Raw genomic sequence first — 13594 nt, forward strand, 5'->3', positions numbered from 1 at the left:
ACATTTACAGTCCCACCTGGTGAAGCTACAAGTGATGTGACTAATTTTTTATTATAGAGAACTAAAAGTGCATCAGGAAAACATCACAATATTTAGCACATAAATAGGAAACAAACTGATTCATACTCATTTTTTGGGGAAATAAGAAGACCAAGAAATTTGCACGTTTATGTGGACTGATAAATTTGCAGAAACAGTCACAGTTTTTGTGAAAACAAAACAAAATATATTAGTTTAAGTTCATTTTAAAAGTATTCTACCATTGATCAAAGTGCTGTACATAAAACAGCAAAGAAGTAACTAAAATAGCATCACAGTTAAAGAAAAGGCTTAAAACAAATGCATTCATGAAAGCAATAAAACACTGAAATGACTGAAAGTATTCCCCTCTCATAGCCGGGGACTATAAAGGTGTTTGGAGAAGAGACAGTGATGGAGCCAGGATAACACACAGGGTCAGCTGGTGCAAATAATTCAGTGGCAACGTCTGCAAAGGCTCAGTTTCCTCTGAGAGGCAGCCCAATCCTCAGGACAGCACACATGAAGCTGTACAAGACGCTTACTGTAACTACGAAGTGCTTCATGTTAACAATAAAACCTTAAAATCATTCATAAATCAAAGACATATCATCTGCTGCCTTTCATGCCAGAGTAGACTAAAATCATCTTATGATGAGGTCAAACCTTGAAAATAACATTATGGACGATCACATCTGCATGATCTCATAATGTTTTGCCCCATCGGTGAATGAATGTGATCTAAAAGCAATGAATAGACTCTATAAAATGATTCATTCAGATTAGCTTTGTAGGGATGTAGTAGAGTGCTGTATGAATGTGAGGATGGGTGAATGAAGGCACACATTGTGTTATGAAGTGCTTTGAGTGGCCTGGTTGGCAGAAAGGCTCTATATAAGTACATTTACCGTTTCTGTCTGTAGATCTGATCTGAGTCTTATCTGCAGAACTCTGTAAGATGTGGTAGATTTACTCTTTTCAAATAATGGTTGCACTACTGCAGCAGAACTAGTGCTAGTCATGTTACGCAAAGGCTGGGTAATAATCAGTCTAAGGTTTTCAAATTATTTGTGTGTCAACATTACCATCAGTGCTAAAATATGCAGGAAAAACAAAATCATGGGTTAAATGATGAGATATTTTGGGACTTTTGCTTGTTTCTGGTTACTGCAGCTTCATATATCATAAAAAGTACATCAGTCCTTATTCAACAGAGAATTTTGATTTGAAACAGCAGGTTTTCTGAGCAGGTGTCCAGGTGACCACCCCCACCCCCGACCCTGTATAATCGACATCCCTGTAAAGACACACGCTGCGCTGGCACCACTGCTCATCCCTGAACCCTATTGTTCATTGTTTGTCTTCTGCAGTTTTTTCCCATGGGCCCCTGGCCAGTGAGAGGAAGAGGTCACTGTAAATATTGGGCTGAACCCCCCCCCTCCTTCCCATCGAGCTCCTGAAGATGGAACAGACGAGTAGTGGGTGAGCACTTCCTTCCTGCGCGGGGCATTGCAGCAACAACACATCAAACAAGTGTGAGTCCTTCAGCGAGCTGCAGCGAGATCCAGTTCTTCATGTTGACACATTAACCTGGACATGTCTCAGATTTTAGTAAAAAGCATCAATATCTGTGTGAACCTCTCCATGCCTGCTTTATATAACTATTACCTGGTTTGTTTTTAATGACCATATATGAATCCAATCCTTGCCTCTAAGTCTCATAAAAATGTGAAATATGTAATTCCAGGCAGAATTAATGTAGCTGAGGAACCGCTAATCCCTAGCCTGTAGCGCTGCTGTTAATACAAGATGAGAAGATTTTAAATAAACCTCTGATATTTGGTTTGTTTGGCTTCTGAGTGCTGCTTTATCTCCAGTAGCTCTCCTTTCCTGGAGGAGCTCGGTTCTCTGGGCTCAGGAAATCCAGGCCTGTGCCTGGCTTAGCTCGAAAAAGCATCTCAGATGAACACGGCGAAACAATGACAGAGAAGCATTCAGTCTCTGAGCTGACATATTGATTGACCTGCTGGATAAATAATGCAGCTAATATATAAAAAACACATCTATAATCTCATCAGGTTTGATTCTCACTGGAAATAAAAAAATCAAATGTAACTGTTCAGACTGTAGTTATATTTTTAAATAACATCACATGCATATCATTTTATGATCACATATACAATTAAAAGTCTCCTTCCTGAGTGAGTGAAGTGTGTTTGTTTGTTTGATTGATTGTTAGCACAAAGCTAAGTCTATGAAACTCAAAAGTCATGAAACATGTTGCTCAAAAAGTACCAAAGGTGATCTATTGTCCAGCTAATAAAACAAACTTTGTATATTATTTGCGACTGAATTCTGCCTCAGTCTCATCTTGGTTTTTAACTGTTTGTTTAACATTTGTTGCTTGTTGTGTTTGCTTTTTGAAACCACACTGATTATATCTGTAACATAACCATTTGGGTAAAATTTCTTCTCAAAACTTATTTTTTTTATTATCAATAATAAAGTTGCCTTTTAACAAATACTACTATTCTAAAAAATAAAAACACACCAACCAAAGGCATTTCAACTTAAGATGCCCACATCTGCCAGCAGTTGATGCTGATGTTATTATTATTATTCTTTTAGTGATAGCCATTAAAGTCACTAGAAAAAACAACAACTCAATAATATACATATTTAACATGAGTTTATATTTAATTTTGTATAATACCTTTAGTAAACTTGCAGACTTTATCCTACTTTTACCTCAGCTTTAATTCTAAAATTAGTTAAATTCACTTAATTTATATATATGTACCAATTCACAAGGAAAGTCATCTCAGGACACCTTACAAAAGCAAAAAACAAGTCCAAATCATAAATTTATGTCAGATCCAGATTTAAATACAATTCTTGTCAATTCAGTCCTTATTATATTACAACATTATAAAATGTAAAAATGTATCTATTTAGTTCAAACATAACACCACAGCTGCATGCAGACATTTGATATGACCTGATGTTATATTATGCATCTTTATTTATAACATTCCTAAGTTGCATTTAGTCTCAAACGTTTGAGCGTCACACTCTGACAAACCATAATGAGATTGTTTCTTAAAAATGCAACTGATAGATCATTTAAAAAGAAGAGGAAAGTAAGAAGTTCTACCGTAACGTGTGAGATTTAGAAGAAAATGGGAGGGTCAGTGAGAGTATAAAAGGGGGCATTTTCCCAAATATGTTCAGGCTTTTACCACCCAGGTTAACATAACATGTTCCTCGCCTTCTCATAACAACTTTCCTTGGCCCCCCAGGCCAGACAACAGGCTACTGTGTCTCAGGAGGCGCAGTCCAGATCAGCTCTGAGCGCTGCAGAGAAACACTCTGGGAAACAAAATAATGATCAGTTTTAAAAAGAAATTCTCACGCAGAATTCCCTCTTTTTTACACAAGAAGCTCGATGCACGGCGTGCTTGATTAAAACAGCTTTGAGAGGAAACGGTTGGGCGAGCTGAATCCATCGAAGCGTGATGGGATGCAACAAGTCGAAGATTGTTCATAACTCTTTCTGTTGTTTATAAACAGGTGGGCTTGGTTACAGCTGGGGGTTATTTATGCACAGGATGTGCTTGAGCCAATCGCAATCAAAAAGAGAAGATAATAAAATCATAGTGGGAAACCTGGGATCTGTTTTCTGTTATTGTTCAGCTGGTTGACTGCAGTCATGCTGCCACATTTTATACTTATTTCTGCTGCAGACACATCAAATAATGGGATTATAAATGCAGAACTGAAGAATTAGAATTTTATGCAGGACAAATGCTAAGTTCTGAATGACTTTGTTGACATTTGCTGAAGAAGCTGAAAGCTAAAAGTAGCAAACTGCTGGTTAAAAAGGCCAAGTGTTTTAGGTAAAAGTAAATATTTTAAAAAGTATAAAGTTACAAACAACAACAAGTCATGGCAACCATCATTTCCTGAACAAGGTGAACATTTTGTTAGATATGAATAATTAAAATAGCCAAAAAACGTGGAAAAATATTAAAACAGGAAAATCATTTGTGAACGCTTACCATTCACATAATGATATCATTTTCATTTTGTAAGCAAATATATACCCTGAGCAGTTTAAGTAAGTGGGACTTTATTGTGTTTCTTTTCAAATTATGAAGCTCTTTCTTCTGTGAATCAAACCAGAGGATAATCATGAAGATTTTCAGAAAGTAAAATAATTTCCAAAAATGGGATTAGAGATGAAACGATATTCTGTTTCTGGGCAAAACAGAACTACAGAGACATTTAGGAGTTATTGAATATGTTGTGGATTAAAAACACCACATGACCTGAACTGAAAATAAAACACGATCATGTGAAAGGAAGAGATGGTCTTAACTTTGCTGAGCCCTCTAAAGCCACACATGGGTTTTCCATCCCATGGATCTGCATGTAAGGATTTAACACACAGAGTGAACATTAACCGGACTTACTGTGGAGCACTTTGGCTCACAAACCTATAATTTAATAATATGTCTTCATTTCCGCTGTTGAATTGCTGACAGCTTGGATTTAGGCCTCCTTGTCTGCATCCTCTAACTTTGTGCAGCTCAGATATTTTTCCACCCTTGAAGGCCAGAAGGGGGCATCCAAGAATCCCATTTGAGATTCTGGCCTGTCCACGGAAACGGCAGTCAGAGCACCAACCTGCACGAACTAACGCTGAAATTAACCAAAAATCAAAATTACTTTACTCTTTTTCTTCCTGCTGAGATAAATTTGCCAAACCCCATAAGCTTCTATGATAAAGCCCGTTTAAATACAGCAGATGTTGATGAAAGTAACAAAAAGCATCAAATAGAAACATTAAAATGCTGCAAAGCAAAGTCTGACCATATTTTATTAAAATATAAATAACATATATATAAAAAGGAATGAGTAAGTCAAACAAGCCCAGTTTGATGTAATTAAGAAAATGTTTTGTTTGAGATTTAAAGCCTAATGATAATGATATTATAATGGGTGCAACATGTTGGCTCCTGCATTTAAACTTCTTATATTAATATGTTTCACAATAATTGCTGTAAATAATACAGCACATTATCATAGTGACATATAGTCTTTTCTGAGATGAACACTGGGACAGTTACAGTTTACTGTAGGATGAAGGACATACAGGTTAGAAAAACAATAAAAACTTTAATAAAGGTAAACGACTGAGATCAGGAGATGTAAATATTAACAGTTATACAACCCTAATTCAGAGAAAGTTGGGACATTGTGTAAAATGTAAATAAAAACTGAATACAAGTCTTCTTTGCTGGATGGGAGAGATGTTGTTCTAAAACCTGAGGCACTAATGCACCCCCATACCATCAGAGAGGCAGGCTGACCTCAGAACAGTTCTCACATCTATTCACATCTGGCTTCTTCTCTGCCTGATAGAGCTTTAAGCAGCATTTGTGGACGGCACGGTGAACTCAAATTCAAAGTTAACTTATTGTTTTTACAAAAAATGTAGACTTTAGTTTCAACATTTAATGTTTACTGTGTTTGATTGTGAATAAAATATGGCCTTAGGAGATTTACAAATCACTACATTAGATTTTATTTATATTTTACACAGTGTCCCAACTTTTTCAGATTTAGGATTGTATTTTTTTTTCCAAACATCTTTAGACTTAATCTCAAGGACTCAAGAAGAATATACCAGTCAGTCATGGATTCGACGTCAAAACCAAAACACAGAAAAAAGGTTCTAAGACTATAAAAAGATTAAAATCTACACATTTGTAACAGAAGAGACCAAATCAAACAAGAAAATAAAGGCGTCTGTAAAACAAATAGATTTCTGAGAAGCAGAAATTCATAAATTTGAGTTGTGTGCATGTAAATACTGTATGTGTGTACTTGACACTGTGTGTGTGTGTGTGTGTGTGTGGTGAGTTGAAGCAGAGAGGCTGTTTGTAGTGAAAGCAGTAAAAAAGAAGACACAGAGAGGAAGCTAAACACAGGCAGGTCTTTGAAGTGGAGAGCACGGCGATGCTATTGTGAACAGGTTATTCAAGCGGCTTTAAGACAGTTCAGTGCAAATCTGTGCATCAGTCCCGATAAACTGGGAGATAATGTGCGTTAATGTGGAGGCTGTAAACTGTTCCGAAGGCCTGAGGGCAGGCAGAGATTTCCTCCGTTAAGTGGAGGAGGTGATTACAGGAAGGGCAGCCGTGTGGTTGAGCAGGAGGTGAGCTGGAGCTACAGGACTGTGCAGAAAGGTGCAGGGAGCGCTCCAGTGCAAACCGAGGTCAGTTTCAGCCGAGAAGTCCTTTCAGCTTTGATCCTTGTGCTGAAGGGGATGAAAGACATCCTGCTTCCCTTGACTCGAGCAGGGAGGTGTGTGTGTGTGTGTATGTGTGTGGGGACACAGAGAGGAAACTCCAGTACCTGATGAATATAACCTGCTCCTCTTTTCCACAGGAACATTCTCCTACATTCACCTGTCTCACCTCCTGCCCACACTGTTCTGTAAATCACCCCCCTCCTGCCAGTATAAATCAGAACGGCCATTATCAACGCTTTGTCTCCGTATCTGCTCTTCCCTGACTCCACTGTCTGTTCTGAAGCTTTCCTTTATGGTGCATTCAAAACCTGAACTTTGATCCTCCCACGACCTGTCACATGCTGGACCAGGGGCCTGGAGCGATCCGCTTTCATACGGGAAAAAAGTATTCAATCTTTTCAGTCACAGCTCATCAGATAAAAGAATAATTACTTCATTGCACCACATTTCAGGAGGGGGGGAGGGGGGGGGGGTCTGATTTCTTGTGTTTTCAATGTGAGAAGAAGATTTTAGCTGTTAATAACTGAAACAAAGGACTTATTAAGTTTTATCATTATTAAAACACTGATCTTCCAGTGGGAACAGCAGCAGTCAGAATGTCAAACAGGTGAACTGCAGGTTAGCAGAGTTGAACAGAAAACTCTCCTGTAGTCCTGAGAGGAGTTTACAGACCAACATGCTGTTGCATGACCCTGCTACAACATCTGACCTCATCTGTGAGTCCAGAAGGTAATCCTGACCCAGTGTTGTTTCAGGAACAAAGGAGGAAGTCTGGTCAAGTAGTTTCAGACAGAACGAGGAGTGAGGTTATGTTAGATGGACAGGTGGATAAAACCCTGGACTCAGACGTTTAAACTCCTGTTTGTTTCATGTTTCAAGAAGCCAGAAATGTTTCAGTTATTTATTTTTCTGTAAATTTCACTTTTGTTTCTTTGCCTTAATGTGAAACAGTCAGGTGATTGATTTTTTTTTCCCTCCAGTCCAGTCCTAGATTATCAGATCAGGATAAAGTGACATATTAAACTTTTATGACCATCTTGTTTATTGGCAGCCAAATAAAAACTAAATCAAACAGTTCATACAACTTAAACTAATTTGTTTGTTTACAACCTGACCTGTTTCTGCATCCAGGAATCTTTAAAGGTGAATGTAAAACAGCATGTTTGAGTTTTATTGCAAAGAAACAAAAAATTCTGCTTACTTTAAATCATGAAAGGAATAATATCCTCTTTAATGATGATTAGATCATTGAGTTTAAGACGTTTGTGTTTTGTTTAGAACAGCTTGAAGGAGTGTTCCTGGTTGACGTTTCACTCGTTGGTCAAAACTTTGCAGAACTGCAGGAAACAAATGCCTGAAAGTTGATCATGCTTCCTGTGCACGTGCCTCATCATGCACAACAAACAAACAAATAAGGACGTGCTTATAGAAACATCTGTGGGCAGGAACTCCACAGGAAAACCTTTAAGTTCATCAATATTAATAGATTTTAAAAAGATGACTGAGTTTCTTTTGATTTTTGAAGATGTTTCGCTACTCATTTGAGAAAGTTTTTCAATTTAAAGAAGAAAGTGTGAAGTTTTGAGCTTTTAAAACTGCAGCACACTCAACTCACATGCAAATCATTCTCCCTCCTCTCCCTCCTGATCAGTCATTAGGGTCTCCGTTAGCCTGGTCTGCATGGTTTTAAAATCTGGGAACTTTATGGTTTTAAGTTTGAATAAATAAAACAGCAAAACTTTTGAAAAACTAAAACAGCTCTTCGGAGTTTCCTGGTCCTGGCTGATGGAAAATCTACAAACATACAAAAGCTCCCAGTTGCGATCGATGGCTGTTGTCATTTCTCATTTTGACTCGGTCCTTTGTCTTTTTGATCCAAGCCAAAATACTTCAAAGTGTTTCTTCACACTGGAAAAAAAACAAAAGCCATATGGAGCATATATGACAGGATAGAACGGCGAGCTGAAATACAATAGAAGTCAGGAACAAAGAGGAATAATAGAGGAGCACTTTCCTGTGTTTGGCACTGGACAAGCAGACGCAAAGTGGCCTGCACGTTCTGCATTTATTTTTTGTGCCCGGAGTGACGTTAGTGTAAATGTGGAAACAAGGAAAGAGTTCACGCGGTTTCAGTCAATTCATCACAGGTGGAATAAGAAGATATGTCAGGGTGTTATGGGAGTGGTGCGAGCTGCAGCTTGGAGGTCATCACCAGAAGTGATGATGTCTGTGAAATGAAACACGAGCGATGTGAAGATTAACAGATTTGCACCGATGCACGGCCCACATGTGCAAGATGCGACTACATCTGTAGAGCAGCTGTGTACCAAGGCAGTTTGGGGATTAAATCTAGATGCATCAAGTCTTTATCCCAGTTAATTCAGATGTCAGCAGGTTTGTTTCGACACACAGGGACCCACTATAAAAACTGACAGAAAAGTTAAAGTGCAGTTAAGTTTGTTTACTAAGATCTGATTCTCTCTAATCGTTTAGCTCTTCTTCTGGCTGCACTTCCTGCTGTTTAGCTGTATTGTATTCTCATTAGCACCTGTTTAAACAGCAACAAACAGTCTGAAAATGTGCTTAACCCTCACTTGGCTCAAAGTTACCAGGGCTTCTCCACCTCCCGTCATCTCTTTCCCTCTTCTGAGGGTTAAAGCAATGTGAATAAACTAATACTCCAGGAAATAAAGGTTAACTTAGGTTTTATTCTTTATAATATAGAAAATACATTTACTCAGCTCACCACTAAGTTACTAAAATAATATCAAACACACCTGCTGCTGGCAGGTTTGTTTATTTTGCACTAAGCTTTATTTTGTGTGCATTATTTATTAATTGTGACTCAGGTTTTATTAAAGCGTTTTGCAATTTCCAAACAAGACCTGTTTGTAAGTGGCCATTTTTTATTATTATTAGTCTCAATAACTGACGTAGGACCGTTCCTTTGTTATGAAATCTCAATTTATAGAATCTAAACTGATATTGAATATTATTGCATAATGATTAACAGCTGAAACACATTGTATTGTGATTAAAAGTTGATTTGCATTGTATCATATTTAAAGGCTAAATCATTTAGTGATTAAAGGATGAATTGTATTACATCTTATCAGTTTTTGCTGCCCTTTCAACTATATTGAGTCAAATTATTGGCAGTGTATTGGCTACAGCCCAGAGACAATAAACAAACAAGCCTTCAAGAGATAATCTGCCCCGATGATGAGCAGGCGTTCAAGTGATGTGAGCAGTAATAACAAAAAAGAAAAAATCTTTCCATTAGTAAACACTGCGTCAGTAACAGGCCTCAGATGTTGGATTACCCAACACAAAAACCTGAATCTGCAAAGTAATGATGATTCAGGGACAGACCAGCAATAAGTATGAAAAAAAATCAGTTTTTAAAACCGTTTCTGTGTCAACATACAAATAAGGTAAAGACGTCGATTATGAGGCAAACGGAAGCAAATCTGATTTATAGCAGTGAGCAGATTTCTGATGCTGACTGAGAAACCGGCTGGTTTCTCACACCCCAACGCTCACATGCCCCAAAGAAAAGAACACCACATCAACTGATGTCGTGACAAATATTTTCCACTCCAGCATTTTTTCATTTTTACATATTTTGCATAATGAGACAAGTCAGAACAGCTAAGGATCTGTGTGTCTCTCTAAACTAATCTTCTCTGACAAGGAAAAACCCGCCTTGTTTCACTGAACTGAGGAACAGGTTGCTCTTCATCAAGGCTTACCGCTCGGCTACGCAGGAAATGACCAATAAATACCCACGCTGATGATAACAGGTGTCTGGGATCTGTAGAAAGTTTAAATTGTGTATTTAAGACAACTTCAGGTTTTCATTTATCAATAAAGAAGCATTAAACACTTAATCAAACAAACTACTTTTTAACTTATTTATGATAAAGCAAATAAAATAGTAGTGAAATGTATTTTTTAAATAGTGAGTGGAAAGTAAATTTAGCACGGATGAGTTCATTTCTAAAGAATTTGAGCCCTACACGAAGTGCTCACTTTCAAAGAAATAGTTTGTCAGTCTGGAAGGATGACGACAGGTAAAGGTTTAAAGCAGTGAAGGAGTTTCTTTGTGATGACACAGGAAAAAGGTAGAAAAGATTTCTGGACGCCTGCTTGGCGTCACAGTCCTCCCCCTGCTCCTGCGTGCGCAGCAGGAAATGAAATCTGATGCTTCTGCATCAATTATTACTTTTCATAAGTGCATCTCTGAGCCAAACGTTACAGATTAATGGCGTTTATTAGTTTGAGTTTACAGGCACAGAAATCACACACTCAGGGAAATTCAGCAGCAATTAAAGGCCTAGCATTCCTTGAAGGAGTGCATTTTACCCACTCAGTCTCTGACGACGCGTTGAGAATGACTCTCAGCTACAACCACGCTAAATGTTAGCTCAATATCTGTAAACCGACTGAGTTATAGCTATTTTTGTACGGGCTAATATTGATTATCTTGAATTGGCTCCAAAATGTAATCATCCAATGAATATAAACTGAGAGTGTCATTAAAATCGGGGGATATTTTGCTCACAGACAAACACAGTTAAGGCAAAGGTTTTAAAAGCAGATCAGTTAGAGCTCAGTATGTGTTGGGGATGACTCTCAGCTACTACCACATCGAATTTCAGCACATCATCTGTAAAACTGGCTGAGTTGTACCTTAAAGAGGTGATACAGACACGCAGGTTTGTGTAACTGAGTTTGGTTTACACAAACACACAGCGACGCACAACAGCCACGGGCCGCCCGGCACACATAAAGCCTTTCTAAATGTTTAACATCTCATCCAACCTGTTTGAGCTTGTAATGAGGCGACAGTTGGATTGTTATCAGGGTGCCAAACAAAGGCAGGCTTGAGTCACGCTCGCACCTCGTCGAGCTGCCCATTAACCTGGAATCAGACCGCACAGCTCGTCGGGAAAGTGCATCATCAGACATAAACTGTCTGCAAAACAGCTGCGTTTCCTTGTTCAGGGCATAAAACACCTTAGATACATGGCTATATAAATCACAAGTGAGCTGCTAGGATTTCATTTAAATCGGGAAAGCATAAATCTTTAATTGTCTCATTTTAAATAGTTTGTGTAGTTCACAGAAACACACCTTTAGCATGCGAGTACAGTGTTGTATACTGTACACAGAGCAGACCAGCTCCAACATGTTTGCTACTGTTTATGTGCTGGTGAACTGAAACTACTTTTGCTTTTGGTTGTTACCGATAAAAATGTAATCAACAAAAAGCTTCAGTGTCATTCTCAGAAGGGAAACAAACTAAAACAGAAACTTTTTTTTTGGTGTCAGTTTGGAAGGAGACACCTTCAGAAAGACTGAGACTTATTAGCATTTTCTGCAAAAATGCTGAATGACTGCTGATGTTTGCTGAAAGTGAGTTGTTAAAGCTAAAAGAAGCACAACACTACACAAATGCTTAAAAAATAAACCCAAGTAGCAAATTGCAAGCTAAAAGTGGCAAAACTCTTTCTAAAAAGTAAAAGTAACAAAATGGTGGCTATTAGCTAAATGCACCAAAAGGCTTGATAAGAGCTAAATGTTGCCAAAGACTTGCTAAATGTAGAAAACCACCATCTAAAAACCGCAAAACACTACAGATACACATTACACAGATAAGTAATAAAAAATTTTTAAAAAAAGTACAGCTAAAAGCTAAACGTAGCAAAAGGTAAAGTAAGATTCTTAAAAATGATTTGGTACTTAATGTTAAAGGTTCAAAATATTAACTAAAAGCACCAAAAGGCTAGCTAAATGCTAAAACTAGCAAAATACTAGCTAAAAGTAGCAAAACACAAGTGAAATGTAGCAGAATAGTAGCTAAAAGCCAAAAGCAGATTTGATTTAGTGTAAAGATGAAAAACATTAGAAACTGCTGATATTAAAGGTACGCACTGCAAACAATGAAAATGGTTATCCTGAACTCCGTCCTAAAACGCTGACATTCAACTCTGAAATGTGGGTCTGCACTCAACGTAAACAAAGGCTGAATCCACCAAAACCCTCATGGAAGCTTGAGTCACGGGACTGACCTACATCAGGCTGGCCGCGGTTTGTGTGCAGAATCGAGGAAAAGACGTTTAGCTGGAAATATAAAAGAGAAGATCGAGGAAAACAGCCGTCAAGAATAAACATGGAGGCTCAAGTTGGGCGGCGGAGCGCCATAAAGACAGAACTTTCAAACACATGCAACTTTAGAGAAACTTCTTCAAAACTAGTAAGCTTAAAGTTTTTATGTTTTTTACACACTAGTCTAACGCTCAAAGCGTTCATAACTTGCATCAGAATTTATTTCCACTCCTGATTCCTTTATAAGTCTGTTTAGCAACTTATCTGCATACTTTACTCAACAAATCTGAGCGTAAATACGGACCGATACGTCAAAATCACCAAACGGCTCTTCCATGGATGACCTACTTTCAGTCACTTCGGCTGCTTCCGTAGGTAAACAAACTCACATTTCAGCCGTTCACAAATGTTGTTTACAAGTTAAAGACACGTTAACCATCGATGTGAGACAATCATTGTGCTGATTTCGTTTTTACTTTATAAAGTAGAGTTATATTTGATCGGTTTCATGACTTTTCCGTGAGCACCTTTAAAGCCAGTAATTAAATCTCTCGTCCTCTAACGTAAACCTGTCGGGTTTCTCTGCCGTCCTCAGCAGCAGCATGCTGTTGTGTGGTCCTCCAGTCCTCCAGTCCTCTGCCATTAGTTTGTTTACAGAAGTTGAAGCTGTGAGCTGCTGCGAGCCCGAGGCCAGCATTCCAACACAGTGGCTCATACGAGCATGCACAGGCACACACTCTGCAACACTGTTGTCTCCTAATACAATATATGCAAACCAGCAACCCTCATGCCAAAACACCACCTCCACGTCAGCTTGGCCTCTGGAATAATCCGTCTCTCTCCACGGACTGCGCACAGTTCCTCTTTGGCTGCTTTTTTTTCTCCTTTTGACTTTTCACTTTGAATATGATCCACCTAATCAAACCCAATCAAACCACTAAAACCCATAACAACCCAGCTCCAAGTCGTGGTGTGAAATGTTGAACTGAGCCGTTGCACATGCATTTGAATGTACAGGTGAGATGTCTCCGGCTGATATAGTGCCGGTCTGACACCAATAGTGTGCTTGTGTGCATCGTATACAAATGAGCAATCATCATCTCACATATAAACCCTGGAACAGGTCGACTCCCAGAGGTAATGAGATTT

At 38.4% G+C, this 13594-nt stretch overlaps 1 protein-coding gene across 1 annotated transcript in view; it reads right to left on the bottom strand.

The window, feature by feature from the left end:
• Positions 1 to 13594, bottom strand: part of exoc2 (exocyst complex component 2) — a 118026-nt gene that overhangs the window by 48186 nt on the left and 56246 nt on the right. The window lies entirely within an intron of this gene.

Source organism: Kryptolebias marmoratus, linkage group LG24, assembly GCF_001649575.2.
Source record: "Kryptolebias marmoratus isolate JLee-2015 linkage group LG24, ASM164957v2, whole genome shotgun sequence".
Lineage (NCBI taxonomy): Eukaryota > Metazoa > Chordata > Actinopteri > Cyprinodontiformes > Rivulidae > Kryptolebias > Kryptolebias marmoratus.